General features: G+C 42.9%; 1 pseudogene across 1 annotated transcript; it reads left to right on the forward strand.

Annotated features, from left to right (window-relative positions):
- The first annotated feature begins 263 nt into the window (after nt 1-263).
- LOC308358412 (vomeronasal type-1 receptor 4-like) lies at nt 264-3537 on the forward strand (annotated as a pseudogene). Its single transcript has 3 exons — nt 264-355; nt 557-1311; nt 3479-3537. The product of its transcript is annotated as a vomeronasal type-1 receptor 4-like (transcript).
- The last annotated feature ends 1679 nt before the right edge of the window (nt 3538-5216 follow it).

Consider the following 5216-nt stretch of genomic DNA (forward strand, 5'->3'; position numbering starts at 1 on the left):
ATCAGGGTAATGCTGGCTTCATAAAATGGCAGCAATCTCAATTCAGATGACAAGGTGCAAACATAAGACTAAATTGAGATCCGGTTTATTTGAGAAACCACAGCTGACTATTATTTTAGTATAGTATGGATTCAGAGTACTCGCCTTGTGACCAGCCCAGCCAGGTTCCCGTCCCCACCCTGGATTGATGAGTGAATTGAGACAAAGCAGTTCACCTCTGTGTAACTGTGTTGTCCTCATCTTTATGAGGAATGCAGTGAGGAATGCCTCCTGAATCTGTGAGAATTAAGAAGCTCCCCCCATGGGTGGCCATTAAACCAGCGATTCACACTTGCAAGTGTTTGGCAATGGTTGTGTATGTAACTCTCGGAACGCCCTAAATGACCGAAGAACGTTAGTATTTCAAAGTAGGGAGTGTAGAAATGTGAAGAATATCAGATTTCAATCGACACAATTCATGTGGCCCACAGGTGATATTCCCATGCAGGATCCTCTAGCCCAGAAAACAGAGATCAGTCACTGATATTTGACTGAGAACTGACAGGACGTCCACTAGGGATCTGACAATAGGAGTGATCGTCTTAATACAGACTCTGGTTGGAATTCTGGGGAACTTCTCTCTTCTTTACCATTATCTCCTCCTTGATTTGACTGGGTGTAAGCGAAGGCCCACAGATTTGATTGTCAAAAACCTGACTGTAGGCAACATTTTGGTCCTGTTCTCTGTTGGAATACACAATACAATGTCATCTTTTGGGTGGTATCACATCCTCATTGATTTTGGATGCAAAATTTTCCCCTATGTTCGTGGGGTGTGCAGGGGTGTGTCCATTGGCACCACTTGCCTCCTGAGTGTCTTCCAAGCTATCACCATCTGCCCCAGGAACTCCAGGTGGTCAGCACTTAAAGGGAAAGCTCCCAAGTGCATTGTCCCTTCAGCTGTCCTGTGATGGGTCTTGCAGATATTGGTAAATATCCTGTCTCTTTTGCTTATGACTGTCACTTTGAACAACAAAAATATCACAAATAGAAAAAGTTTCGGGTGCTGTTCCAGTATTCGTTTAGAGAAAAGCAGGGAGTTACTGAATGTAGCATTGTTGTCATTCCCTGATGTGGTATTTTTGGGGCTCATGCTCTGGGCCAGCAGCTTCATGGTCTTCTACCTGTACAGGCACAAGCAGCGGGTCCAACATATTCTTGGGACCAACATCTCATCATCGCCTGAGTCTACAGCCACCAAAACTGTCCTTCTTCTATTGAGCACCTTTGTCTACTTTAACACCCTCTCCTCTGTCCTTCATAGTCTTTTGGGTATTTTTGATTATCTCAGCTGGTACCTTTTGAACACCAGTTTGGTGATCACTCTGTGTTTCCCAACCCTCAGCCCCTTTCTGCTCCTGAGCCGCGACCCCAGGATATCCATGGTCTGCTTTGCATGGATAATGAATGTAAAATCCCCTCATGTTGTGAGAAATATATAAATTGTAGGAATTTCCTTAATGTTCCTAATGTTGGTAATTCACTCATCCCCTCAGGGTCCCGAGTACAATGATGAGAAGCTAACAGAACATCTTGGTCATCTCCTCCAAAGTTAACAATATGTCATAATTGTAATTGTAATGTGATACTATATAATTATCTTACAAATACTCATGTGTTTGAAGTTTTGCTATTGGTCACTGGAGCAGCATAGAAAGTATGTAATTATAAACACCAGCTCCTGAAACAATCTCAATATTGTTGAAAATTCTTTGAGTGTGTCAGGTAAATTTGTCACCTAAATTTCCTAGAAGTGAAGTAGGCATTGAGGTGTAGGGAAAGGAGCATGAAAATGGATCATCTTGTGTCAGGTCACGGTGAACCTGAAGAGAAATGTAGCAGAGGGAAATTCAGTCAGTGAGTACAGGTTTAGGCGTCAGTGGTCATTTTGTAGTTTTCCTACTAGAGTGGCAATAGTTAGTCATGTGAAGTATGATGTCATGGGAGCTTGGGAGATGAGCACTGTAAATATTTTCAGGTAGAAATGGACAGACTGAACTGGAATGGGTCGTGGAGAGCATAGAATTACATTTTACCTAGTTCTTAACATCAGGTGATTGTAACACTTTTAAGTGACATGAATTCCATAGAATTGGCATCTGTGGAAGGCAGATCTTTCTCTCCTTTGTGAAGGGGATTTGGGCCTGTTGGCAAGAAAGGGGTTTGGTGGTGAACACTCATGTCCCTGAAGTGATGAGAGTAGTTTATGGTGGAGACTTTCACTGACTTTGGAGGGCTGAAGGGAGAGCCGTTTGAAAGGTAGAGACATAAATCCTTTCTGTTTATGTGGAGGTTGTGGGTCCTTGACTTTCAATTTTCCTAAATATTAGGAGAGAGGTTCTTTTTAAAAAGATTTTATTTATTTACTTATGGGAGAGAGTGAGAGAGGGTTAGCCCCATGCAGAGGCAGAGGGGAGGGAGAGGGGGAGCAAGAAGGAATCTGAGGGCGACTCTTCACTACACATGGACCTGACTGCGGGTTTCATCGCACAACTGCCAGATCATTGAGTTGAAGCCGAGTCAAACACTCAGTGGACTATTCCACACAGACGCCCCCCCCCCAACCCGGATCGACTTTTATGTAGTTGATATCTACGTGTGTATCTATCTATACCTAGATATGGGTATGTATTTTTTTAAGATTTTATTTATCCATTTGACAGACAGAGATCATAAGCAGGCAGAGAGGCATGCAGAGAGAGAGCGGGAAGCAGGCCCCCACTGAACAGAGAGCCCAATGTGGGCTCGATCCAATCGAAGGCAGAGGCAGAGGCTGCAACTGACTGAGCCACTCAGGCGCCCCTAGATATGTATGTTCTTTAGATTGTGTATACAACTTTGTTCCAAAAAATGGAACCCGTATTTGTAGCTCACAAGGAGCACTTAAACTGTTTCCAGAAATCTGATCACAACACAAGAAGAAGATAAAATAGATATTGACACACTCATACCTACAGTTGTGCATGTACAGATCTATTTGTATGATCTCTGTGTCAATAGACAATATAGATGTAGAGTTAATCATGTTTGTTATCCACCAATCAATGTACTAGAGCTTTGTTCTTTAGGGAAAATTTTCAATAGTATCATTTATAATAATGCCCAAATCAAGGCCTATGTGATCTGATGTGTATATTGCCCTGTTGATTGTTTGATTGTCAAAGATCCATGAAATGCACTTTTCATTTCCCTACTTTAATTCTCTTGTTTTGCCATATCTCTTGAAATAACATCCTGTGTACAGAAGAAAAGTGTATGTTTTATTTTAAATGGAGTAATTAGAGTGAAGATGGCACTGCCCGGTGGTAGTCCAAAGGAAAAGGGCTGTCCTCCACCCCTGGAAAACCTGTTCCTTCTGAGTGGGTGGTATTATGCTACCTATTCATGCTGGAACTCTTCATATTTCTGTATGAAGCTCTCATGCTACCATCTCCTGCAGCTGATGTAGCAATGGATATGGCGATACCTCTCCTGAACCTTGGAATTGAAGGAGTGTGAGTCTTTCTTGGGGCAAAGGGAAATCTGTGCCATTGAAAGATGCCACTTGGTATTAGCTTGGACTTGACATTCCCATCTGCCATGCTGTCCTCCTACTGCCTGCTGCAGACCTCCGTGCTCTGCCAGGATGTCATCGTGAACACGACCTTATTCTTGTCCTGTGGCTCAGATCTGCTGCTCGAGGTGCTCACCCTGGCTGTTTTCTCCAGTATGGAGAGGATTTCAAGCACAAAGAATTCAGCCATCAGGCTTCATAGGCAGAGACCACAGATACTTCTGGTCTTTGACCACAACAGTGAGACTTGGTGGGACAGTTTGTCCTGGGAATGGTCACAGCTTTTTGTCAGCACGGACTTTTGGGTAACACACTGAGCACAAGGCCAGTGGACATCCACTATTTTTTTTTTAGATTCTACTTTTTTATTTTTGAGAGACAGAGAGAGAGAGAGAGCATGCAGGAGGAGGTGAGGGGGGCTGAGGGAGAAGGAGACTCTCACTGAGCAGGGAGCACTCAGTCCCAGGACCTGGGGATCATGAACAGAGCAGAAGGCAGATACTTAACTGATTGAGCCCCCAGGCACCTGGCGTCCACTTCCAAAGCAAGAGTTCTTCTATAGCAAGAGACTGTTCTAACCTGCAGACTAGGAGGGGCAAGGCTGTCCCCTCTGGGCCCTTCTCAGAAGCAGTTTCCTGCTGCCCTCCAGTTCTCTTTGATACTCCTGGCCAGAGCATCTTGTGTGGACCAAGAAGTAAGTAGTGTGGGCTTCGAAAATGGCCAGAGTCTCATACTTCCCATATGTGCTGTGCCACCCTTTACAGTAGCAGAGAGAGCCTTGGGATGATCTGCTCCCAGGGTGACACAAATCCCCTCGCCTCCTTCCTAAGTGACTGAGCTCCAGGACTTCTCAGGAGCTCAGTGTTATTTTCCTGCCCTTATTTTGAAAGAAACATCTAAAAATAATAAATTTGCATTTTTTGGTCAAAAAACAATAAAGGTAGTAATTAGTCCATTTATATTTAATATAATAATTCATATATTTGCATATGAGAGGGTTTATTTGCCCAGTTTATATATGCAAACACTTGTTAATTTTTAAATATAATTTTCATGTTTTAATTCCATGTACTAATTGACCCCTTTTCTGAGTTGTATCCTTATTTCTTAGTTCTATTTATTATTTTTATTAAAAACTTTTTTATTATGCTACTCACCACAAGGTACCTCATTAGTTTTTGATGTTGTGTTCCACAATTCTTTGTCTGCATATAACACCCGCTGTTCCCTGCAGTACGTTCCCCCTTAATCCCATTAATGGACTATCCCATACTTTCACCCCCCTCCCAAACCCTGTTTGTTTTTCAGCATCCATAGTCTCTCATGGTTCGTCTCCCCCTCCATTTTCCTCCACCTTCATTTTCCCATCTTTCTCCTAATGCCCTCTATGCTATTCATTATGTTTCACAATAAGTGAAGCCACATGATAATTGAGTTTCTGTAGTTATTTCACTTAGCATAATCTCCTCTAGTCCCATCCGTGTGGATGCAAAATTTTAGTGTTCATCCTTTCTGGTGACTGAGTGATATTCCATTGTGTATATGGACCACGTCTTCTTTATCCATTTGTCTTGTTGAAGGGCATCTCGGCTCTTTCCACAGTTTGGCGATCGTGGACATGGCT

This window comes from Martes martes, assembly GCF_963455335.1.
Source record: "Martes martes genome assembly, chromosome: 17".
NCBI classification, from domain to species: Eukaryota; Metazoa; Chordata; class Mammalia; order Carnivora; family Mustelidae; genus Martes; species Martes martes.